General features: G+C 40.0%; 1 protein-coding gene across 5 annotated transcripts in view; it reads right to left on the reverse strand.

Moving 5' to 3' along the window:
* NCOA2 (nuclear receptor coactivator 2) overlaps positions 1–26,871 on the reverse strand; it is a 198,378-nt gene extending 171,507 nt beyond the window's left edge. For 2 of the 5 annotated variants that reach the window (XM_080581613.1, XM_080581611.1), the window contains exons 1-2: positions 26,636–26,871; positions 16,893–16,972 (exon numbers count right to left, since the gene is read on the reverse strand). The gene's annotated coding sequence lies outside the window, so the exon portion shown is untranslated. Of the gene's footprint in view, positions 1–16,892; positions 16,973–26,594 lie in introns of all 5 variants that reach the window. The other 3 variants (XM_080581614.1, XM_080581609.1, XM_080581610.1) reach the window with 3 other exon arrangements.
* Positions 26,872–27,114: the final 243 nt, after the last annotated feature.

The raw sequence follows: 27,114 nt of genomic DNA on the forward strand, positions 1-27,114 counted from the left end.
AGATACACTTTATACTTGTGCATATGAAACAGTAAAAATGGAAAAAACACACTCAGGATATAGTCCCATTACGGTCCTCCTACAGTCTGCCCAGACCAACAACAAAGAATTAGAAGGAAAATGAAACCATTGTATTAATAGTTTTTGATTTTAATAAGTTTCTTGATGAAATAATTGAGCAGTAATACTACGGGACAGAAAAGAAAATTGACTGAGATGATGCTTCATACATACCTCAAGATTTTATATAGCATTACAGTCATCAACTCCTGGAAACCAAGGGAGCAGTAGTAATGAGTTACTCATAAAGACTGCAGCCTAGCTTCCTGTTAAATATATAATCACGCTGCAACAAAAACACATTACTTTTAAATAACCATTCCTTAAAAAGCATGCCTGAATTTTTTCTGCTGTAGTCAGGAAGCTAAATCAGGCTTGCATTCATTCACATAGCAGGCCCGCTGTGCCACTTTACTTTTAGTGCTGAGGAAGGTGATTGAAGTTAGTTTTCCACTAGGAAGTTTACTGACAGTTTAATTTTTTGGTTCTTTCTTCCCTTTGAAAAGCAATTTCTACTTGGTATCATGAAGTTAAAAAGTTTTAGCCTCTCTTATACTGACTCTGCAGTGAGAAAGGACAGACAGGTGAGAAGAAAGGGATGAAACTAAGACCGCTGGCTAGCAGAGATGCTGCAGCAGGCACTGAATTTGATGATTCAGAGCTGACAAACTCCCTGAAACACCCGTCAGAGCATCAAAGCTCCTAGGGGACGGACTTCTCTGGGAAAACCTCATTACAGAAAATAAATAAATTATTAGGCATCATTTTGCAAGATACACTAAAGCAAAGTCATCAAACCACCGCATTCGGGAATTAAATAAGCCTAGGTTAAAGCTGGTTTGCAATCATGCTGAAAAGTCTCCGGGCAAGCAAGATAATGATGTACTTCCAGGTTTTCCTGAAGTATCACCGGACTTATCAGGGGCTTCAGACCTGAGCCACAAGCTTCTTCTACCTAGTAGAAATCTCTGATAAACATGAAACTGGACAGTAATACCTCGAGTCTGTTGCACTTGTGCATAACATGTTACTGTTCAGAGAACTTTTTCCTCAATGTATTTATTAAGTAACACTTCAAGTAAACTATACACATAAATCTCCCTGTTTTCACTCATGCAGATAGGAACTAGGCACATAAGAAAGTTCTCATAGTGATTTACATCTACAATCACTTGCACTAAAAGATATATAAATAAATAATTCCTCCTCTCTCTTTTTGCAGTAAGCTTTTGTTATCACCAAGACTATTAAAATGAAGCTTTCCACATGAGCAGTAGCTCAGTGAAATATCTCTGCCATTTCAAATGCTTTCTGTATAATATCAAATACTGCCAAGATACTTAATCAGATTGATTATCTGAGAATGAAACAAACAACTTGCAGCCCTGACAGCCAAAATCATTATGTTAGAAACTGGGAAGGATAAATGAAGGCCTGCAGTGCCCCACCACCATACAGCACTGTATATTTTCCTCCCGCCTCTACCTTGAAAATCAACAGAGACTTATAAAAAATAATGGATGTTAACACATGGCATTATTGCTAGCCAACAGATAAAACAAATGCAAACTAAAACTATCAGAAATAACTTTGTTTTAGTATAATTAAAGGATCTTTTGCAATCTACATATTCAAGCTGAATTTCTCTATGTAACGGTTTTCATGTTTTCTTTAAATAAAGAGAATTCTACATTTTAATGATCTATATGTATCTCAGAATATTATATCAGGATCGCACAAGTAAATGGCTTCTAACAACAGATTTTAAAACACGTAAAACAATGCCTTGGTATAAAATATCTTCTGATTTTTAAGATTTAAAAAAAAACCACGTTAAACCTCAAAATTCCTCTGCATCAAAAGATGTTTTAACCTCCAGTTGAGAAGCAGAAGAAGTAAGGCACATAAAAATGGATTTAGACAAACACACCAACACCTCTGCACTTGACCGACTTGGTGCCCTCACCCATCCATAATGGTTCTCACCCGTAATGACCTTCTGACACCGAATAAGGGTTGTCAACAGGTACAGTCTTTTTGCCACTAAATATCTACCTGACCACGGATTTTCTTGCAACCTGCAGAAGCACAATTTCTCCAGGGGCAGAGGAAGGAAGTGGCAAGCACACATGCAACCACACAAACGCACATCAACATGTTTTGTCTCAGTCATCATCACATGAGTTTCATTTCCTTCAGAAACCAGACTGAAGCAAAGAGGGTAGGGAAGATACATAAATATGCAGCTATCATATTCCCTTATTCTCACACTTTTTTTTTTTAATCTCTCATTCACTTTCTCAATGATTTTTGGTCATCCTTCCATGTTACATCGCACTGATCATCACAGAGAAGCTTGGGAAACACTTTGGCATCTATGTAATTCTTGTAAAAACACTGGGAAGTGTAATCCTCTCAAAACAAGGATTCTAGGGAACAAGGGAAGCTGTATTTTGGCTCTCTACCAACCATTTTATAGCAAAGGTAATTAGTAAGTTGCATACAATTGTAAGTAACACCAGCACAAAATCCAGCTTCCCTCGCCACTTGCTCTCTGCGCTAACTATGCCAAGATCGTGACAAGCTTACTTAGCATGGTTATTGTTTCCAATTTCAAACCCTTACACTTAAGTTATAGCTCTAGATGGTCTATCTTAAAGAGCCAAACAAACTAAAAAAAATACTCCAACCCCGTTACTTCACCTTTTCTTCCCTCTATAGCCACAATGTGCTAGACACACTTTAGAAAGACTTTGTTTATACTGAATGCCTAGGATTTGTTGAGTGTATGTGATACTTTACTTTTGAAATAAGTTATATAGAATACCATACATTCCAGACATTGGTCAATCTTTTCTTATCAGGAGAGAGTTCAGTATTTCAGAAGCAAAAGTCTGTGACAGAAATCATAAGAGGAAAGAAAATGATGGCAATGAGTTGAGTTTCACGCGTGTTAGGTACCTTATTCTATCACCTGACAAACTGAAAGAGCTGACCTTCTATTGCTTTTTTGGACTGAAAAACATCAGACATTGGTGACCACTCTTAAAATTTTATAAAATACATACTTACATGTGTTTGTGTATACATACACACAAATGGAACTCCCTGATTCAATTCAAATGCGAAAAGAAAAGCTAAAAAAATTGGGACAGTGATCAGAATCTCAATAGTCCTTTCAAGAAATCAACAGGAAATGATAACTAATGAGAAATTCCAAATATTATTAATACAAGAAAATATGTCCAGCTTTGACAACCAATGTAGTCATGGAATAAACACTTCCATCTTCAGTAGCTGCTAAAACAAACACTCTTTTACAGGCTTTGACAGAGAACAGAATTCATTTCCCCTTTACAGCTGCACTGCTTCAAAGTCAGTTAAACATCAATGTGACAGCCTTACTTGCTAGAGCTTAGACATTTACTGTATTATCTTAGCTGGACATGACCAGAAAGCAGAGACTGAAGACAGAAAAGGGGGGAAGAGAGGGAAAAATCAAGTTTGTTTTTCTTAAACACCTTATGAAGTATTTGTCTTACTTGTTGCCAGAGAGCTACTCTTCTTATTAACGTATTTAAGGGTATTTAAAATCTTGCTAAATACAAGCATAACACAGGTCTGAAGGCAAAATGTTCACTTCAGCAGAGTTTATTTACACAGAGAGCATTCAGGCACCAAACTCACTCTGCAATACAAAGTATTCATATAAATGAAACTTAGTAGACTGAGCTGTTATCAATAATTACAGATTAGACCATCTTATTTGCAACTAGACATCACCCTACTGCTTTCCTCATTAAAATCTAGACAGTTTTTGCTCTTACCCATGTTTCTGCCACTGTTTTTTCTGTACAATCCCTACTTTACAAGATCATGGTGAAGCTTAATATATATCATTTCACACAGAGCAGTAAGACAATAATAAGCATTTAATAGTAATCAGGAAGAAGTACTGGCCAGATGTCAAGTCAGCTCTGACAATGCGTACAGGCCACTAAATTTACTACCTTGAATGAAAAATAGACACCAGATAAGTGCAGCAGACATTTACAAAAAGCGGTCTACGGAGTATTTCCTGATATTGTGTAGAAAGCTGGCTGGTCACATGACGACGACTCTGCTTACTTCCAGATGTTTAATTGCAGTAAAGAAGATTCAGAATACATCAATCCATGTTCTTACTACTCATTTTCCATGAAAGCAGTTGTTGTGGCCATCAGAGGAAAATTACACGATCACAAAGAGAAGACGTCTTGTGCATTACTTACCAAAATACAACCCAAATTATTAGTGGAAAATTTGCCAAGTGACTAGTTCTTTCACGGTAAATGATCTCTCAAAACCAGCACTCAGAAAAAAATCTGTACCATACAATGACATTTTCCATTAGGACTTACAACATATTCTTCCTTTTTTACATATGCTATAAGCAAGTCTGATTTTTTTTTTTGCATATTTTCCTTTATTTTCATTAGTATTTTCTACCTAAATACAGAAAAGAAGTTGTATGTGAAAGATAGCCTAAATCACCAATTTCCTATTGAAGGAGTGGGGGGAGAGGGAGGGAGAGGGAGAAGGAGCACACAGTAGCTAATAAAGACAAAATGTTGTGACACAAAACAGTCTGCATAAATTATGTTATTAGGTGTTATCTTCCCCCCCCCCCCCCCCCCCCCCCCCCCCCCATCATTTGAGCCCTTACTTTTGGGCCAGGATGAAGTTCTAGAGAAAACTGATGATTTGTGGCCATATAATTTCGCATAACAAGTAAGTTTATACTCAGGAAATCTCCAGATCTCCGTGAATAGGAGTTTGAACTACCTTTCACCTTTTAAAGGGTCACATTAAGGTTAAAGGAATGAAAAAAAAATCGAGATGTGCTTCATCTACCAATAATAAAATCACTCTTCTTCACACACGGCCTGATTGGAAGATTTCTCCTTCCTTGTTTCACAACCATGATGCGCTAAATTTCATGGCATCCCTTCAGAGTACTCTACAGCTCCAGTTTGCAGTGTATTTGAGGTTTCTGCCTGGAACTCATCTGTGTGAACTCCCACACTCCCCTATTACAGCTGGAGTCAGAAAAGATACTTCTGTTTATATTTCCCCTCTAGAAAAAATAGAATAGAAGCGAATCAAGCATTCGCTACAAACACAAGAGCTTAAAACAAAAACACCCTGCATCTTTCCAAACAGCTCAAATCAATGACCCCCAGGGCATGCTGCAGAGGCTGTCCCTTCGGCTGGACTGAGATGATCTGGCCCTGCTTACAGTGGGGAGATAGTGTACTTTGTGCAAGTGTTTATACGTGTTTACCTGCTAAAGTGTTAGGGTTTTGGAGCTGTGTTTTTGTTTGTTGTGTTTTCTATGGGGGTGGGGTGTGGGGGTTGGATTGCTGCTGTTCTCTCCTTACTCCAGCAGCCCTATTTTTAGTAACTAACAAACGGGTAACTGCTGTTCCTCTCCTATCAACAGAAAGATATCCAGCTTGAAGTGGCAAAGCAGCCCAATTCGTACATGCTAGCAATTCTTCAGATAGAAGCTGGTGAGCCAGGCCCAGCTTGCTTGTGATGCAACTCACACTTCATTATGTTCATTTTAATGCAGAAGACAGAAGAAGGTGGCTTTGCATTTGAAAACAAGTCCTTGATGGAAATATTGTAAAATAAACGTATGATTTCTATCTGTATAATCCTTATTGAACTAAGGATATTTATATCTCCCTGTCAGCTACTAGAAAGCACAGAAAAAACTTTCATATCCTAAAAAACTTCCCTCCCCACACATGTACAAAAAAATGACTAGTGTTTTACTCAATGTTTCCCCTCAAAATCTTACAAAACTTACATTTCAGTAGCTATTGCCAACTTCAAAAACATGCCACAACCTATTATTAGAAATTGATATAAAATAAACTTTACAAGAACCAATACATCTGTGTACTTAAAAAAATAAAATACAGTCTCAGAAGCAACAATAAGGTAAATTCACATACGCAATTCAAAGCAAACATGCAAGTCAACTAATGTATAGCTACATTTACTAAAATCAGAAAGCTTGGGTGAAATAAAGGGACAAGGTTTGGGACAGAATGGCAATGGAAAGTTCTGCAGGAGAGGCTGCGCTCAGCAGCCCTGGAGTTGAGTCCATGAGAGTCATTTCAAAACTCATCAAAAAAAGTCCTCTGCTATTTCTCAATATATGCAATGTATGCTGCAGAGTTTGTATCCATTCAATAATCCTGAAGAAATACTAAGTGCAGTTAAAATGATTTATTCCACTGAGCTTTTTATTGTGTTAATTTATACCCTATGACATCACCAAGCATAGATGTTTAAAAATTCAATTTAATTTGTAAGACAAAGAAATACGTAACCTGCTAAAGTAGGCATGTTATATGGCTTTTAAAGGTGAACTGCAGCTGAAAAAAAAACCAGCAATATACACAGAATATCCAACACAGATCAAAAACTAAAATTTAAGATTGATTCCATTATTAACTGAAATCCTGCCCCCTCCCCCCAAATTCAGGTTACTAGTTAACTGCTAAAATTGCCCTTTATACATGACACAGAACAAAACATAGGAGTTCTTTATTTCAGTTCTTTGAAAGTTTATTTTCAAGGCTTTGGGCAGGCTAAACATTACATGCATGAACTTGCAAAATATTCAAGCTGCTTCTTTGTCTACTTGTAAAAAGCAGAACTTCTCCCTTAGGTTCCTGTCACGTGAATTTAACAATCAATTTTGTTATGGAAAAAAATAACGATTCCTCTTGTTGGGGGCATAAAACATGTATGCAAACAGGAGAAGCTGAAAAGACAAACTTGCCCATGCATAAATAATGCTGAAGACAAAAGAGACACTAAAACCCTAACCCCATCACCCTCTTAGGTGCATAAGATATTTTCACCTTCTCTCTCAATTATATCAATTTCCAATGATACATTTGATCATAACTAAAAAAATTAAAATAAATAAATAAAATTGCAGCTTTCAACCTCAAGGTAGATCTTAAAAATAAGACCCATTCATATAATTCCTTAGTCATCAGGTGACATTCCTAATTTAAAACAACCAATTCTCCCATGTGGCTCCATTATAAGGTGATAGCAAGCACCTCTTGTAATTTAAAGACATCCCATTTTCCTTGAGGTTAACCAGACAGCAAATCAAATAATCCCACAGAGGATTCAGAGAAAGCTTGACCCATTACTGAAGTGTTAAATTAGAATTTCAAACAGTAACTCCATCATCACCATTCACAGAGATAGCTTCATGTTTCACAGAGGAAGAATTAAAAACTAAGTCAATATTCAGTTTTATCTCCTAACATAAGCAGACAAAAATGCTGTAACTCAAAACAATTTAAGTTGATTTTTGTTTAATAAAATAGCAAAAGGCCATTGCTTCAACAGCAGTTCTTACAACTTCATTAATAAATCACAACACATGTAGATAGTAGACATTTTATTCATATGAGGAAATGAAAAACATTTTTATTTAGGCCACAAACAATGAACTTGCACATTCTGCATATGGAGAAAATATGGATCGAGCCCATTTTACAATAAGAAACTGAAGAGATGACACTTCACCTCAAGCTCAGTGACTTCTTTAGAGAACATCTCGTCAACATGACACTGAAGAGTAAATTCCCAGCTCTCTAGCACATGGCCAGGGAATAACTGCATTCCTGTTGTTACCCATACACCATAATTCCCATGGGCATGACTATCACAAAATTTCCATCACAGAACCTGTTCAAGGATGAAATGAAGCCCCCAGATTCTACAAATGGTTCCAGCTACCTTATGCACATCTGTTGATTAACTAAAAAAGTTGTTCAAAGTACGAAAATATTTTCATAGCTGATACTTGACTTGAATTAAAGATAAAATAAAAAGTTAACTATTCAATGCGATAAATAGAATAACAGATGCTTCACACAAAGAGCCCATCAGCATGGCGTAAGGATGGCTAAAGTTACCTGATATCCTGAACGAAGCAGCAAGACAGAATGAAAAACTGGTAATACAATCCGTACAAATTACAATATAGAAACAAACATGCAAACAAATGTTCAATTATTAAAATATTAATAAAAAAACGTGTTGCTCCAGGTATGCACTCACACAAAACCATGTTGCATTAATTCATTGTTTCTCCTCTGCTCCACAAGATGTTGTCCATACAAGAAAATAAGCTGCCTGTTACTGACTTCCTTCCCTGTCAGCAGTAAGCAAAATCAGTTAAAAAAAAAGAAACATGATATCTTCTGTACACTCAGCTCATGCCCTTTCCTTTTTTTTTTTCAGAAAAATCTTCAATTACCAGAAAAATGTTTTACCCAACATTGGATTTTACATTTTCATCTCCCATGTATTAGTAGTTGGCTCAATCTTTATGTAAGTCACCCTCATTTCCCCTTCTTAGATTGGAGGGAAAAAAAAAAAGTGCGCCTCCTTCCATGAGGAAATTCTATGGCTAAGGGATGCTACCTTTCTTTCACAGCGATTTCAATGTAACTGCAATAGAAATCATTTACATAAGTGTAACAGAACAGAACACAGATCACTATGAAAATTTTACCACAAACACTAAAGCTAAAGTCAGACAGTCCCAAAGTCACGTCAACACTAAGCAATATGATGGAATATGGCCTTTTCAACCATAATACAAAATAATCACTTAATGCTTTAAATTTTTAAGAGTGTATTTTTACCTTTGAGAGACATGCTGTACACAGTTCACATTTTCACTAATGCTAAGAGATATAAAAATGTTGCATTTTGATCTTTTCAGGTTTTCAAGAATTCATCAATTTTACATGGCAAAAATCCTTCACACTTGCCTAATCAAATAATTTGGAAAAAAGATGGCATAAGTAGTGACAACCATGGGAAAAGTTATTTTCTATTTTATGTTTATAGTCAAATGTATCCATTTACTTATGGACAAAGATCTCTCTGATATGAGAAACAGAGCTGTGCCTAGAATGGATTTTTCATTTTAGCCCCTGAACAGGAAAATGAAAGAAAAAAACAACACATTTTAAACTGTTTCAAGTTGCACAAATCCTCAATTCATCAGTAAAAATGCCCTTGTTTCAGAAAGCTTACTTCATGTCAAAGTAGGGTAAGCCATCTCAAAGCATTAATAGCAACCACAAGGGGATTTAATTGCTAAATATATCTGTAAATGTACACCTTAGCTTCCTTTGCAGTACCTTGCCTGAGAAGACAACCTGATAGGTAGCATATAAATAAATTAAATAAATGGAAGTGGGAAAGTGAAGAAACTTCTGTCTTTACTGCAAGGCACACGCAGCAGGCAGGGCGCTCCCAGCTGAAATCCAGTTCTTCAACAATGTATTTAAGCAACAGTAAAAAGCAAAATTGTTTCAGAGGCAGAGATAGAAAGCTCCACCCAATAAAATATTCAGCAGCCCGGAGGGGGAAGCAATCTCCCAGGAGGCTGGAGGCTCAAATGGGAATCAGGAGCATCGTGCCTCCATCTTGTTGTGTGCTCAGAACGAGGCAGCATGCAGCAGTTCGCCCTCCCGCCTCTCCCCCTTTGGCAACCGAGGACGAGCACAGCCCTGCACCCGGGCCTGTCGGTGCCCGTGTGTGCATGAGGGCACAGGACAGGGCTCCCCAGGCCCTGCAGCCTCGCCGGATAACACAGGTTGCACCAGGAGCCACCTCCCACAGCTGTAAAACGCTGGCTGCCGGCCAGAGCCTGGCCTGCTGCAACTGGACAGGGGAGCAGCACCTGGGGAACGGGGCCAGGCCGCAGGGAGCAGATGGACCATCCGCCTCCCCCCGAACCAGAGCACAGGCTATGTCAGATAGACAGATCAATAAATACACACACAAACACTCCAGCTCCTATTAGAGTGTTACATGGATCAAGCTCTCCTGGTCCACAGCATCCCTCCTCCTGCGCTGCTGCCTGGGAGCTTTGGCCAGACAAACGAGCATGGGCTATCCCAAAGCGTTACCATGCTATATCAGAAGATGACGTGCAAAACACTTCTCCGGGAAGCTGGGGGCAGAAGGAAACAGCTCAGAAATGGACTAAAGAGGCAGGTAAGAGGAAAACTAAGTAGGAGGCAGGTTTGTAAACTGATGTTACTGGAATCAAGTTTATCATCAGCAGGCTGCTACACTTCTTTTCTTTCTGTATTTTAAATAATACCCACAATACTTAAAACAGGACCTGAGCACCATGTATGTGATTCTATGCTGATATTCAGAAATAAATTAGTACTATACAGGTATGCTGTACACACAGCATATCTGACGCTAATCAGTGAAAGCAGAAAATTAACAGAACATAATTCATTTGACAATTCATGTTGTAGCACGTCACCTGTGGTATACAATAGTGGTGATAGCACACTCGGTGTATGACAGCAGCAGAATAGCATGGGCTGTTTCATATAAAATGGCCTATTGTGTTGTTTTTTTCTCCCCTTTTGTGTATTTGTGTCAAGTATGTTGTAAGTATGGCAATCATAAGTGTTATACAATAGACTCATATGTATTGATCCCCTAGATATTTCAGTGCAGCTCAGGATCTGCGAACTTGAATAACAACAAAAGGGCAGGCTCATACGGAATGCAAGACCAGAATCACAGTCATGGACGAGGAATATTTTAAACACTGGTAGTCATAAATGAAACTTCATGTATCATCAGACACACACAAAACTTATTCCACTGTAGGATATATTCAGGAAGTTACATACCACAATTCCTGACAGGAAAAGTTTTTTCATGAGTCTCTTCAGCTGTACCGAGCAATACAAATAGAGCTAAGCAGGATTTGTCAAGAGAAGCCAAGCAAAAAAAAAGAGTCTGAAAACTGGAAGGCCATAAAAATTAACCCAAGTGAAATTTAATACATGTTGGCCACCTACCTTCAGAGAAATACAGATGTTTCAATCCCATTTTAAAGTACTACTAACTTTGCCACCACACAGTACAGTTAGAGTCAAGCTTACACCCTGGACTAAAAAATAAAAATGAAGACATCTCACTCTTTTATGACTGTGAAATAAGTGCCTAGAGATTAAAGGACAAAGGAACCCGAAGCAAAAATGGATCTTCAGTTCAACGGGTTACTTGTAAAGATGATGATTCAAAGTTTACATGAAACTATCAGAATATAAGCAAAAGAAAAATATACTGGAAGAGCACGAATGGAAACATTTTAACTCAGTATGACATTACTGCAGTCTCCCTCAAGGATGAACTGATTTGCGATACCCACTATAAAACTAACTCTCTTCTCAATTCTAATTTTAAATGTTCCTAGATTGCCTATTGCTGTCACTTTGAAAGATATGGAGCTTGGTGTATACTGAACACTTTAGTTTATTGAACTGGGACTACTGAAGGAACAAAAGCACAGATAATGAAAAAGAGGAAGAATCTGGATCATAAGTTACTAGACACATATACTAAAATCTGATCTCTATGTAGCCAGGTAACCACAAATGGCTGTCCTTTCTGGGGGAGGAAAATATTCCAATAACTTTTCTCTTTCCAAATTGTTAAGATAAGGTGTCTTATCAAGCTATGCATAGTTTAAGAGATATTTCTAAACCAACTTAATAATATTAAACTTAAAATCTGTAACTTATCTGAGACTGAATTTTTCAACATCCGAAGTTTATTTAAAAATTACAATTTCTTGCCAATCCAGTTAATATAAAGGTAAATTAATCAGATAGAAACAGTGTGCCACACTTTATATTAACCAGCTGCAAATTTGCTTACTATTCTCGTCACATAAGTCTTCAGAATTTAACATCCCAGCATCATGGCATGATAAAAATTCACCCACTTTAATGTACAGAAATATCCATGAACCTCAAATTATTGTACTATAATGCTGTCAAATAAACAGACTACTGGAATTCAATTTCCAGAAAGCCAAGGCAAAATCTACTGGCCTTAATCCGAAATACCAGTGTCATTTTCAAGCCCTGTATTTAATTAATACTATTTGCTGTCAAGAGCTGAGCTGGGTAAATATTTCACTCTTCCCAATTCAGGGGCTAAAGGAAAGCCCAGAGGAAAATTTGACCAAGTAAATGCATCTCATCTTCTTTGATGATGCAAGTGCTCAGTTGTCCTGTTCTTGACCCCTTTAGAATTCTCAGGCTCCAATACCAGTGGTACAATGTCATCAATCTATATTTAAAATATATATTGATTTTCCACAGACAATAATGACAGCTATTCCTTCTGCAAATGCATATATACTATACCTTTGCCCACATAAAAACGTTCCTATCAAGGTAAGAAATGAAAAAAATCTTACCAAAGCCCATTACTAAGTCAAAACCAATATTTAAGAAGTGAATAAAATCGAGTTAGCAATCTCATTTCCTAAATATTTTTTATATATCTCACTGAAACTGAAGTGTTAGAAATAATCTTCCTGGATATAGCTAGAAAAGGCAAATTTCAATCAATTGAATGATAGTGTTTTCAACAGTCCTTGATATATGAAGTTTGGTTCTATCAGCTTAGTAAGAAGTTCATTGACAGAGCACTCCATTTAAGTCCATTCACAGCAATTAATGAGTTTTACATATTTAAGGACAGTTTACTTCAGACTTAAAATGAATTTGAACATTGTGGCCTCAAAACTATTAGAGTACTTTTAATCTGCTTTCATTATTAACAAATCTAGATCTGCTAGTTGCAAGGATGATGAGATTTCTCTATAATCCTGTTTTCACTAATTTTAAAGGAAATGCAATATAGTGTATTTGTGTAAATTTCAACTCTCCCACACAATAAAAACCAAGGATTTCCATAATCTCCATTTGTAATTCAAGGAAGGAGTTAATAATAATATATGGGTCAATTTAATAAATCTTAATAGATGCTCATTTCTCTACATCTGTGGAACATTCTCACTGTACCACCCACACAGAAAGTTTGCTCTCAGATTAGCAGTATCATTTTAACCCTGACTGCATTAAATTCACTATAATCAAGCATCTACTTTTACAGGCATCTTTATAGGCAATTCATGTTAACTGTCGCTACTGAGCAGGAGTGACTGAAAACAGAAAAATCTGATCATATTTCATGCAAAACAGAGTTCCTCAGTTTTGAGGTCTAAGAAATGTGACCACATTCTCTTTATTTAGCACAAACCAATTCAAACTAGGTTAAAACTGCCTCATAGATTCCCCTTCAAATGAGAAGACCTAAGTCAAAAAAATTTCTATTCCTGTGATCAATAACTATTTTACTTCAAGTATTTCAGAAATACAGACCCTATAGGAGTTAAGGTGTTGTGAACTCACTCCTGAGCTCTTGGTGGGCTCTATCCCAGCACAACTTTGCATTTTGATAGAAGTGATCTCTCTCTCTCTCTCTCACACTTTTATTTATATTTCATACATGGAACCTACTGTAATCTTGCCTCACATGCATCTTCAAGCTAACAGTGAACGCTCTTAAAACTTGCTTCAACATAAGGTACTTTTATTTTCAGTCTTACACTGTGTTTTCTGACAGCACTCCCTTTACACATATTAGGAGGACACAGTCAAAAGTGGGACATCTGTCAGAATTTTATCGATGACTGCTGTGAGCAAGAAGGAGTACTACAACTCATAACAAACAGAAATATTTTCCATGCATCACACTTGACACTAACTACAACACAAATGCCAATGAAATCACTACAAAGTTGGATTGAAACAGACTCTCATCAAGAGTGACAGAAAAGTGAGATTCCTCTACTCTGCATTCTTTTTTTTCTTTTTTTCCCCCTGAGAAACATTCACTGCAAAAGAAACCATTTCAAGCAGAAAGAAAAGGAGAAAGAGACAGAAGACGTTTTCTGTCAGAAAACCTTTAAATTAGGAACTAAGGTTAGTATTTTTATCTGGGTGGTTTGTTTAAAAACTAAAGTCTGACTGTCTCTAACTGCACACCCTTCTGGTAGGGCACAGCAGCTATCTTGTATGACCCTAACCACCAGATTTCCAAGGGTGTAGTCACAAATTCTAGCATTTACATTATTTCTACATGCTTATGTATATATACTCTAAAGCTGTTGAACCAGTCCAGGACTCAAACTCTTATGCGCTACATTATATTCAGAATATATCCATCCAGTATTAAGCAGTAGTTTCACTTGATGCAAAGCTTACTGCAGCGGCAGAGAGGCTGAATGCACGCAATCGTGTTACAGTCCCACAACACACAGTCAAACACAACATTTATTCCACAGGCAGCTCATATCAAAAGCTGAGGACAGAATTTCTCAGGAGATTCCAGCTGGTATATCTTTTCACAGAATCACAGAGTTGTAGGGGTTGGAAGGGACCTCAATAGATCGAGTCCAACCCTCCTGCCAAAGCAGGTTCCCTAGAGCAGGCTGCCCAGGTAGGCACCCAGACGGGCCTTAAATATCTCCAGAGAAGGAGACTCCACAACCTCCCTGGGCAGCCTGTTCCAGTGCTCCGTCACCATGAAGAATTTCTTTCACATGTTGGTGCGGAACTGCCTGTGCTCCATTTTGTGGCCATTGCCCCTTGTCCTGTCCCCACAAACCACTGAAAAGAGGTTGGCCAAATCCCTCTGTCTCCCACACTTAAGATACTTGTAAACATTTTCTAAGTTCAGACATTAATAGTTAATATAAATTAATATAATTTCTCTCTGATATTGCACCGGAGAATGTGAAACTCTGAATAAATCAAAAAATAGGACTGAGATCCCAGGAATTCAGAAGTCAATGTTAACACTTCTGAGGACTCAAAGGAACCAAAGTTTGAAGATATTCCATATCTTATGCAATTCTCTTTCCCTTAACTATCGTGTGAACACGTGGGTAACTATCCATTTTAGGACATTAGGATATTATTTTTGGAGAGCTGCCTCTCTATTTCCAGGTTCATCCTTGGCTTCAAATCCTTTCATGGAACTTTTTTTTTTTTTTTTAACACTGTTTTCTTCCTCACTGTTATAACCACAGGCTTCACATACAAATATTTATCTCTTAGTTACTCATATTAAAAGCTTTGAGCTTTTCATACACAGCAACTATGTTTTATTTAGTATCTGCAAAAGTACCATATTACTTTCTGTCACTGTATCAAATAAATGAATTTGGAATTTTGGTGCAGAATTTAGCAGCACTGAGCAAAAGAAAGTTTTTTTTTCCCCACTCACGGTAATTAATTAGGAAAAAAGGCAATTATATGTAAATTGCTTTTTATTTGAATATTTACCTTTTTCAGTCTTAACCTAATGCATTCTCTGTTTGAAAGAAAATTGCAATCAAGACAACTGAAATGAAAACAAACATGCTATCAATTTGACAACAAAATTTCATGTTCTCTACGGGGAATTTTGGCAGTGACATTTTTCTTTCTTTATTATTCATACCTAACTCATTCTATTATGAGTCTTTTACTCAATAGAAAAAGAAAAAATCAACAACATATTTTGAGATTCTTACTTACTTCTTTTTAATAAATTAATTTAAATGGTCACAAAAATAGCTTATTATTGAGAAAACCTGCATGTACACATTGTGATCATTGTGCATCTCAAGTAAGTAGTGTAAATAAATATAGTGTAAGCAATAAGTGTAACTAAGTAATAAATAACATCTACATGGCACAACATTTTCAAGTTAATATATAAACAAACTATTCAACCAGTATTATGAAGTCTATTGAATGCAATGAACTGCAAATTCTTATTATTAGAACAGCCAAGGAAAAAGGCAGAAAAACAGAAGCACTGAAAAGCTTCTTAAATCTCATTTCAGTTTAAAGAAAAGCATTGTTACTTTGCAAGAAAAAAAATCTCAATGTAATTAACGAAAGAGGAAATGATACTTGATGTAGACATACATAATTTTACCCGTAAATGGCTGGCATTGTATAAACAGCTATGCCCAAAAAAACCCAAACCCTTCTTAGTTGGCTCATTCCCCACCTCTATATTTAGTGTGCAAGCCTCAAAAATACATATTTCTGACCTTAATAAGTCACTCTATGTGCTAAAAGACAACATTTATTCATGAGTACCCTGAAAAGGTTCTCACATAAAATCTCAAATGCGTATTTGTAAAAGATTTATACCAAGTGAGTATATTGATATATTAAACATACCTAAAATAAAAACACAGCATTTATATTCTACTTTCTTTCACTGCACTACCAAACTATTATTAGTCTGCATTTAAACAATCCACAGGGGTCCTGTTTTCTAATTCTCAGTGGTATTATCCCTTCTTGTGAGCAGAGTTAAACAGGCACAGCACTGCCTGATGGAGCCATCAGACAGTAATTCTTGAGCAACAAGCAGTTTAAGTCATCAGTGTCATTATACCTATTTCAGCCCTCAATTTAAGTAATTTATTAGTGCAGATAGTTGGATGGAAAAGCTTGTATTACTTCATACTCAACCTTCACAGAAAGACAGACCATAATCAGCACATTGGAAAAACACCAGTTCCTTAGTAAAAGGATGAAGTATCAAACAAACTTCATGTGCAGAAGCATCACATTTTCCCCTTCAGCCTTCGCAGAACAGAGTCCCATTCCTGGTCCTGGAGCTAAAGCAAGCTCCCTGCTTTCATAACCAGTTTGAGCATAATTGTTGAAAGTCTCTAAAATGTTCATATTTCCTCTGACTGTAACATCACACATTACTTAAAACCAGGGTTTGTTCTGCTGTATCCACACAATCACTTTAAGATGTCTCACATCAAATTCCTCAGCAACGGAGATAAAACTGTAAGGCGGTCTAATTAAACATGACGGAGAACTCACCGAGACTCAGCGAGGCAGGCAGGGAGTTCTAGATGCTGTGTGCGTGAGGGACCCCAACACTCAGATGTATCTCAAGTACGCTGTGAACAAAATTATGAGAAAAATATTAGGTTTTTTTGTTTTTAGACAGGCAAAGAAAAATGAAAATATAATGGTTAGCACATCTCACTTTAAGCATAACATCGTGAGGGAAACATTATGTATGTTGCAGAACATTATCTCTTTTTCCAGACATAACAACAATCTCCTTCTAGTTACACAATCACTCCAGGCACACAGCTTCCTCTTTACCTGCTACCTCCTGCAAATTTGCAGTGATAGCAACTAAGATGTTTAAATTAATTTACATGGTATGTAGTCCTTGTTTTCACAAAAGAATCTGTGGGAACTCTCTGTGAAAGTGGTTGGTTCCTTTTTTGGTTGACTGCTTGGCTGGCTGACTTTGTAACTTATGAGTTTCAAATCTCTAAAAAGGAGAAACTGATATTTTTATAAAATGCTTCTCAAACATTTTTAAAAATTGTATGTGTAGAAGCATGTTTCTTCTCTGAATCTCCACCTACAAGACCTCTGACTTGAATGATGAGTATCTGTGGACAACCAACAAACAACAACAAATCTCTCTTCATTAGTACCGAACTTAAGATGCCAGAAGAGCAGAAGACAAGCATCACAAAGTAACGTGCATTTCTTCAAGAAAGAAGAGGAGGTGGGCAATATTAAAATGACACTGTCCACAAAAATATTATACCTGGACTTTTGTTTTTAAGTCAGACAAGTACTTTATGTCAAATGTATCCAAGCAAGCTACCAAAAAGTTCTCTAATTTCTCTTTCTGACTAACAAAAGGGCAGAACATAAAGATAATGGAAGATAAGCTACGTGTCATCAACAAAAAGCACTAATTACACCTTGAGAAAAGTGGGATTTCTAGACAACTATATGATTTCTGTCAATATCACCATCTCACAAGAAAACTTCAAATAAGACCTGCTGAATTTTTTCTAGTTCAGGCAGGATATCACTACAGTAACAGACTATTCAGAGGACCCACTAATAAAAAAAGTATTTTTGTATAAAATACATACACAGAAGATCTGAAAACATTACTCTCTCAGGAATACCTAAGAATTATACAAGGTCTACAAACCACTTTTTTTTTTTTTATTAATTTTAATTTTGGCCTTGGAGTTGGCCCTCATTCATGCAAAACACGGTCATGTCTTGGAGTGAAATTATAAAGTAAAACACCAGATCATTTAGCATTTTAGCAGGAATTACAATTTCTGCCAGACACCTGCAGTTCAGAGGGATTCAGTAAGGAGAAGCCACTGCCCAAGCAGATGATGAGGCATAGCCACTGGGTGCCCTTTGGGCCAAAGGCAGAGAGTGAGGGCTTCAGCCCCAGCCATGGTGGGATGGCCCTTTGCCATAGGATTGCAATAACAACAAGAATGTCTGTGTAGACAGAATTGTTTTCCATTCATCTCCCAACTCTAGAAGGGCTGAATCCTCCTCATCATGCCTGTCTTTTCAACTGCTGCACACCAGCAAAGGAGAATGGGCACCACTCAAGTACCATCTTGTCTCAACAAGCACAGCTGGTGTGTTCCTCCTGCTAATTTATTTTGGGGTCCTCACCTCCTGATCTATGTGGCCTTCCAATATCACTGCTCAGTGTCTGCACATGAGTAACGCGATTCCCAATGGCTACTCTACAGCTCACTGGGCACAGTGCCACAATGATGAAAGATCAGCAAAACTTGCCATTTTCATTTTTTTTCTATCTGTATAACATTTTAAATGATAACGATAGGGCTGTCTGAAAACCAAGACAATACATGATAGTTTCATAGGTTAAATACTATCTTCAAAAAACTGCTAACAAAGTGTTTCTTTTTAAGTAAAAGTCTTAAATTGTACATAAACCAGTGATAAGCTTGATGTACCCAAACACATGGTATATTCCAGATTTATACTTCTAATTAAACTGGATTATCAGTAAGGAAAACTGATGAACACTGCACACTGAAGTTATCTATTAGTCCTTATTTTCCTTTCTCAAAGCCCTTTCTGAAATACAAAGTAAAAGCAACACTGGAACAAGGCACTGCTAGTACCTATTCCACGCAAATCATACCCACAAGAATCAGAAGGTTCTTGCGATGCCCCTGAAAACCGAAGAGAAACCACCCTTGCACAAAGCCAGCTTTCACAGTAATATACTTTTAACAGTGGTGCTCAAAGGCCTGCATATAGGCCTCAAACAAAGACCTACATGATGAAAGAGCCTCTGCCTTAAAATGTGTACAAATTATAAGCATTAGCTATGATATAAAAATGGAATATTATAGTTTCTATTCTTCACACTTGTAGCTTTCCAACACCACCGTTCAATCTTTCATAGACTGAAGAGTAAAAGAAAACTTTTAAAAGGCAAACATAATAACTAAGTGCAACTGATAGGGCCCAAAATAACGTCCTGACTTCAAGACACTTCGCATGTTTATTTTCCATTCATTCACAATAATTTCTTTCTTCTACAGTGCAAATGGACATCTGTATTCCAGCTACCTGTAGCAGTGTAAGATATGTTAACTCCTTGCCCCATAAAGACTCTAAGTTGTGAAGAGAACAAAATATCAACGCTACAAACTACAGTTTAGCTAAAAAGAAGGGAGTGCAAGACAACCACTTTCAGACATATGTAGAATAGACCTTTATTTAATACATGCAAGCCTAGTGAATGTATTTTTTGATCACATACATAAAATCTTCAGATTCCCTCACTCTTATGTTAAGAAATGGTCTTTAAAGTGACGTCATTGTCAGTTAACATTAATTTCATGAAAAACCATAGCAAGAAAACATTCTGAGGCCTCACTAGAAACGCAGTATCTTGGTATCAAAGCAAGCTGTGATCCTTAAAAAAAAAAAAGCTTTAAACTATGTTATTAGAGCTGCATTTTAGAGCCAGTAAAGTATCAACAGGTTGACTTACAAAAAAAATAAATAAATAAAATAAAGGCAACAAGTATCCTAGTCCTACTAAAACGAAATCACATAATCCTGGTTTTAAATTCTGATTTCTTAAAAAAAGAATATGAAGACTTGACTTGAAGAAGAAGTATTCTCCTTGAAACTGCAATTGAAATTAGGTAAAGTAAATAATGTATTCACCTGTATAAGCTCACAATCTTCCTACTCTATGAAACTGTTCTAAGAAATTGATAGGAAAGGAAGAGGACATCACTCGTATCTCTGGAGACCAAGGTACAAATTTGTATAAGGGCCGCAAGTGAAATTAGTTGAAGATAATTGCATTTATTTCCGGGAATAACCTCAGTGGTTGGTCTGCAAGCCCTGACATTACTGTAGAAACACTAAAGGATGGAAACCAAAGAGCTACCTGGCAAACTCAAAACAGGATGGAAGGACTGTGATGGAAAGTAATCTCCAGTGTAAACCAGGTGATGTCTGAACTCTCATTTGCACAGGTACGAAAAGCATATGACCTTAACTTTATTTATTTTTAAATTTGATTCTGTCACACAGGTGTGTGATGAATTTGTAAGTTCATAAACTAGCTGTAATAAAAGTTTCAGTATATACTATCAAATTTATTCATAGGCAGAACTTCCTCCTCCCTCATAAAGTTTTCTTTTTAAATGCAATTTAGTACTTCCTACATAATCTGTGAGGTACAAATAAGTGACAAACTACATTGTTTTTAATTGGAGTAATTTTCTTCAAAATCCATTTGTAAGGCTCGTTAGAGATCAATACTGACAGCAATGAAAAACTAAATCTGTTCACACACAGATGAATTACCACATGGACAGAATAAGATTCCATAATAATCCTGACCTAACAAGTAAAATGTTATTTCACTTTCCATCCCCATTCTTCAATCCCAGACTTTTCCACTGAGGCAGCCAATAAAGCAGCCAATTGTGATATGTCCACTATAAATCCTACCAAAGAGCAACAATATGTCTTACATAGCTCACTAAAAAAGCATCAAAATAGCAACACTCAGTCATCACTACATCAGATATATGATCTCACTATATCCAAGGATCCCCCCCCCCGTAGAAGCTCACGTGACCTGTACTACCTGAGATTTATGGATAAATTAACATCTTCAGTAGATGTCTTTAATTTGTCGCCTAAACTCCCTGCCCTTTCATTAATACATTAATAGTTTCCATATATTTTGCTAAAATAGCCCATGTTACGTTATCCTTTCTAAACAAGGAGTAACTTCAAGTTAAAAAAGAAAAAAATGTAATTAGGATTTGCAGAGAGGGCGCTGCATGTTACCTGCAAAAAGCAGAAGCATATTACAAAAAGGCTCCTGAAAACTCTAATCAGAGCACACTCACAGAAAGAGTGAGATTTACTATCAGTTATAGCTGTGAAAATGAGAGCAAAGAAAGAATAATATATGCCAGTAACTGTATTAATGGGAGATTGTTATGGAAGCCATTTAAGGAAATGCAAGACTTCAAATGGTATAATGATGCAGCTGCAGAAGAAAAAAAAAGTGTATTGTTAATGTGTTGTTGTATAGCTTTAGACATTTAAATTAATGAACTAATTTCAAACTTCAAAAAGCCAAGCACCCCAGTGACCATACACTTTCCATAGGAATCGTGCCTGTATTATTTCCATAAAACTAAGTAAAATTTCTATTACACTTAACTTGAATAACATCTTATTTCCATAGAACAAGATTGAAAAATCATAAATATTAACAAAATGTAATGCAGTGAATCCACCACATTCAAGATGTATTTTTTGAGCTATTCATCAACCCCAAGTAATTTTATAAAGCAGCAGAAGTATTCTAAATGCTCAGGAAAGGAAACACTGTTCTAGGTAATAAGTAAATGTAGGACTGAGCAGAAGAAAATGAATTTCTTCCACTCAGTTTTTTTCATTATGTAAATTAATGTTAATACTATTTCTGAATACTCACATCACTACACTGACAAAAATGTTTTGTTTGGGATTTTTTGTTTGTTTGCTTAAGCCCTTATTTAAAAATACACCATGATGATTTGTGGTGTTGTTTTTTGTTTGTTTGTTTTAGCTTGGATTTTTTATTTTATTAAATGCTGCACCCTAAATTGATTAAACTATGCAAGCTGTCATTTTCCATGTCCCATTTCTACTTGGTATATTTTGAAGAGGCTAAGCTATTGAATCATTAAAAATAGGGAGTGTTTGCATAATGCAAATACTGCTGACAAACTATTAGCCTCAGAACTGGTAAGCTGCTTTAGTAATATGTAACCACTGATGTAACATTACAAATTATTCTTACTACTCAAAGTTACCATTTCACCTATATGCACGCCTGCTCAAACTGCAACTCCAACACAGAGCAGGATTCCTTGTGTTTCACGTTTCCCCTGAAATCTTACAAATATTATCAAAATACTATCTATAATAAACATGTGAAGCGCACGTTATCTAAGCTCGATTACCCTGACGGGTAAAAGTCAAAGAATACTTCTGTAAGGTTTAAATTCCCAGGAGAAGAAAAGCTCAGCTCCTGTCTGCAAGCACACAATGGAATCACAGCTGACGATGCACATCTTTTTCTGGATGTCTCCATATGCTCAGGAGGGTTCCCCCCCCCCAGTCCCTCCCTGTTTCTCCCTCTCCGCCTCCCTTGCTCTCAGCATTACATTGACAGATTTGTCTTTATCTGCCACCAGGAGCATGAGAATGTTTTAACAACTAACACAAATAAAGTAGTGCACTGAACTTCACCTTATTTAAAAATAAAAATAAGGGATCCTGCCAGAGTAGCCATCTGTAACTAAATTAGCTAACAGTAGAAAACGAGTGCATGAATGGATGCTGTAATACACCTTCTACAAAAGTAAATATCAACATTACTCTGTCCTTAGTTTAAAATGCTAAGTCACACACAAGGGTATATACCGTGTAACAACACATCTCACCTTTGGCCTCAGAAGCCAGAAGCCAAACACAGAAATAAATGAATACTGAACATTTTAATGTAGGTAAGAATTCTAAAGAAAACGCGTGGAATTTGTTAAATACTTTATACGTACTTGAATACAAATTGCATTGTTTAGAGAGGCTAAGCACAGCAAACATACAAAAAATGAATTTGGCAGAAACAGCATTAGCTCAGTATTGCCTTTCTTCAGCGCACAATTAGTACTGAGCAGACAAAGAGAGTTACATTTATACTTGAATTTGGCACCAGTCTCACGCTCAGCTTTTTCTCTTCAATGAGCTGACAGCATCCTCAAGGCTTTAAGTCTCACAAGCCTCTGCAATTTCCACAATTCTCATTTCAGGTGCTACCAAAACTCAGGCTCAACGCTGAGCCCCAGATTTTGCCAATAAGACAGTGACATCAGCAACAAAGGGAAAGACCAGAAGACTGTGGGCATTGTAGCAGCAGCTGTCTTTCCCAATGACTTTGTTCTTCCTGCTGAAAAACCTGTGCTCTCTGCAGATGGACTAGCTCTTACTCTCTTTCAGCGATGGAGGGAAGTGTCAACACTTTCATTCTCATGACAGAGTCTTGCAGACTTACAGTGAGCAAGCTGCATCCTAAAGGATTATAAAAACACAAATATTCCTAAATAGTTAATCTTGACTTCATGGCTTCAGTTTAATACAATACGCTACTTCCTACGTGAACAAATCCCTAATACTTTCCCATTTTTGTCCAAGGGGAACGATCTTTGAACATTTTCACTCTCAAATTATGTAGCTATGGTTTAAGAACTTAAAACTGAACTGTCTTATTCCAACAGTATCATTCTTGATAGGAATAACGTATTCCTTCCTCAAATGTCTTGAGTTTCGAATATAGCACTGACACCACCAGGACACACAAAGAGGAACACAAGAAGAGCTACACATCTTGCAAAAAAAGCATCTTCAGAAACTACAGAGATACTCATGAAGTATCAGTGTAGTATATGGATCCTTTTGCTAGTAAAGACCACAAGCTTGAGAAAATATGAAGTTGAGAAACCTTCAGCTTTTACGTGAAATAAAAGAACTTGCCGGCTGAAAAAAGAAAGACATAATTACACCACCTTTGTCAGGCATTTATTACATAATGCTCACCAAAATGAGATACAAACATACTGAAAATTACATGATTCTTCAAATATTTGTATGACATTTAAGATCAACCATTCTTTTTAAAGCTGTTCTGAATATTTCTGAGGGTTGATTCCATGACTGAGTATTTTGCTCAAGACCCCGGATCACAAATGGACATTAAGCTTACCACAGCACCTCTTGTAAACTTGGGGAATAACCTAGGGAGAGCAGGGGGGCAAATTTACATCTTTATCTCCCATGACAGACTGCAGCCAACTTCTGTGTTCCAGTGTAATACAGCTACTTGAAGGCTATATTAGAAATGTCAAAGTAAGGAACACAAATTCATGGGTGTCCACACGTGCCTGCAAACACATGTATGTGCAAATTTGCATGAGCCTGATGTACCCTATTTATGACACCACTGCTGACGTCAACAAGCAAATGTTCTGAAAACTACGTAGGAGGTGCAGGACCTACACAATCTGTGGTAAAACGGCCAGTTTTCATTCACAGGGGTCTTACACTGTTCATAAGGGAACAAGAACGCCGCTTTGGGGAATAACAGCTTCAGTATGAGGTTCTCGAGGGCACCCAACGCTGCCATTTCTCTGCGAGCGCCCAGCACAGTGGATCAGCAGCTCCCCCTGCCCAGGCGGCCTCTTGGAGGGATCCCCCACGAGAGGAGCCCACCAGGTGGCCCAACGCCACTATCAGGTTGTAAGAAGCGAGGAAATTAACCGGCCAGAGTTGATTTCATACTTCAGCACATAAAAACCCAACGGGATGAAAACAAATGACTGCCGTCAGCCACAATGGCAGCGAAGTAAGAACAACAACCAAAAAAAAAATGCTTTAAGTAAAAAGAGTGGCAGCCTTAAACTGCCTACTTATTTACAGTGGCAATAGAGCTTTGCTGTAACTGTCATAGGCAGACACAATACGCTGAGCTCAAACTATTCTTAAACAGCATAAAAATATTGCAGGAAGCAGGTGAATAGGCTTTACAACCGAACCGACTACCCCGAAATAAAATACACGCATATGAAGAAAACCCAGCAATCGATTATTGCCCAACAAGCAAGCCGGCCTCCCTTCACAAGGAGGCTGTTTCCTGGCTAAATTACAAGTGCGTTCAGACAGCGGGCTGCACACACGCACTTCGGAGGCGAGTAGCGAGGGTGAGACCAGCTCGGACCCCGCGGCTCCGGTTACACCGCGGTTACACCGCGGTTACTCCGCGGTTACTCCGCGCCCGGCGGCCCCCGAGGAGCGCGGCGGCAGCGGGGGGCCCGCAGCGCCCCCGCGGCGCGGGGAGGGGCGCAACAACCGCGCTGCGCGGGGGGAGGAGGGCTTGGGGCACCTCTCCCCCCCCCCCTCCCCCCCCGCCCCAAAAGCGTGGGGCCCCGCTCCCGGCGCTGCCACCACCGCCGCGGCCCCCCCGTCCTTGCAGCCCCGCGGTGAGCGCGGCGCCGCCCGCCCCGCCCGCACGGGGACCCCGCGCCCAGCCGGCTGCCATCCCTCCTCCTCCTCCTCCTCGTCCTCGTCCTCCCCGCCCCGCGCACACACGCAGCCACACGGCACTGCGGCGGCCGGGCCCCCACCCCACCCACCCCTCCCGGGAGGCGGCGGCCGCCCCGGGGCTGCGCGAACGCGGAGCCTCCGCGGCTCGGCTCGGCCCGGCCCGGCCCCGGTTCGGCCCGGCCCGGCCCGGCCCGGCGCTGCGCGCACACGCAGGCGCAGCCCCCGCGCAGAAAGTTCGCAGAAGTTGCCCGCTTTGCCCCCTCCTTCCCCCCGCGCTCCCCGGCCCACCGGGAAGGGCAGAGGGCACCTGGAGGAGCCGAGCAGAGCCCAGCCGGGATGGGGAAGGGAAAAGGGAAGGGGGCGGCCGGCTCGGCCCCGAGCCGTTGTCAGCCGGGGGAAGGGGAGGGGGCGAACACCGCCCTGCTCCCCAAATCAGCCCTTTTGTCAGCGGGGACGGAGAGACCCTCCCTGCAAGTTTCCCGTGTGTGTGTGTGGGGGGGGGGGGGGGGATCCTCAACACCCCTCTGAAATCCCCCCCCTCGCCCCGCTCTGCCCCATGCCCTCCGCCGACGGATGCCCGCGCCCCCCCGCGGCGCCCCCTGCCTTCCCCCCACTTTCTCCCCCCGGCAGCCGCGGAGAGGCGGCTCCCCACCTCCGGCCGGCCTGGCCGCAGCGAAGCGACCCCCCCCGGCCCGGCGGCGGCAGGGTGCGGTGCAAGCACCCCTCGACCCCCCCCACAACGGGGGGGGGGGCGTCCCGGGGCACTACCTCCCCCCCCCTAAAAAAAAGGGGGTGTGCGCGCGCGATGCCCCCACGAGGGGCGGCCCCGCAGCCCCTCTTCCCCTTCACCTCCCCGCCGAGGGGGCCGCGACCCCCGCCCGGTTTTCCCCCCCCCCCCATAACCCCCCCGCTCCCCTCGGCCGGCGTCAGCGCGGGGGAAGCCGCCCGCCACCGCCGTCCCTCCGCGGCCCCGGGCGGCCCCCGGTGCCCGTCGGGGAGGCGTTGGGGGGGGGGGCCGGGGCACACCCCCCCCCTGCCGAGCCGGGGCCGAGGGGGGCGTGCGGGAGCCGGTACCGGGGTCAGCGGCGTCCCCCGCGGCCGCCGGCGGCGCTGACCTTCGCTTTGTAAGCCGAAGCTGAAGCTGGGGCTGCGGCCGCCATGTTCCCGTTTTAATAACTGCCTGCTTGTTTATTTCAATGCAGAGACCCTCCCACCACTCGCCCTCCTCCTCCTCCTCCTCCTCCCCTTCTACCCAGAGGAGGGCTGGACGGGGAGGAGGCGGGGGGAGGCACAAGGCACTCCCCCCCCCTGCCCCCGGGCACGGCGGCAGCGGCCGGGCCCCGAGCTGGGGGAGGCCGAGCCGGGCCGGGCCGAGCCGGGCGGCACCGAGGCGCCGCCACCCCCGGCCGATGTCCCCCCGGGCCGCGGGGCTGTCCCGCTGCCCGCCCCCGGGGACAATGGCAGCCCCGCTCCCCCCAGCCCTGCACCCACCGGGGGGGGGGGGGAAGGGGAAAAAGGGGAGGGAGGGGGGAAGAAAGGAAAAGAGGAGGAAAAAAAAAAAAAAAAGTGCTTCGCCCTCACAGGGCGAGTCTTT

Source organism: Anser brachyrhynchus (assembly GCF_964034855.1).
Source record: "Anser brachyrhynchus genome assembly, chromosome: 2".
Taxonomy (NCBI): domain Eukaryota; kingdom Metazoa; phylum Chordata; class Aves; order Anseriformes; family Anatidae; genus Anser; species Anser brachyrhynchus.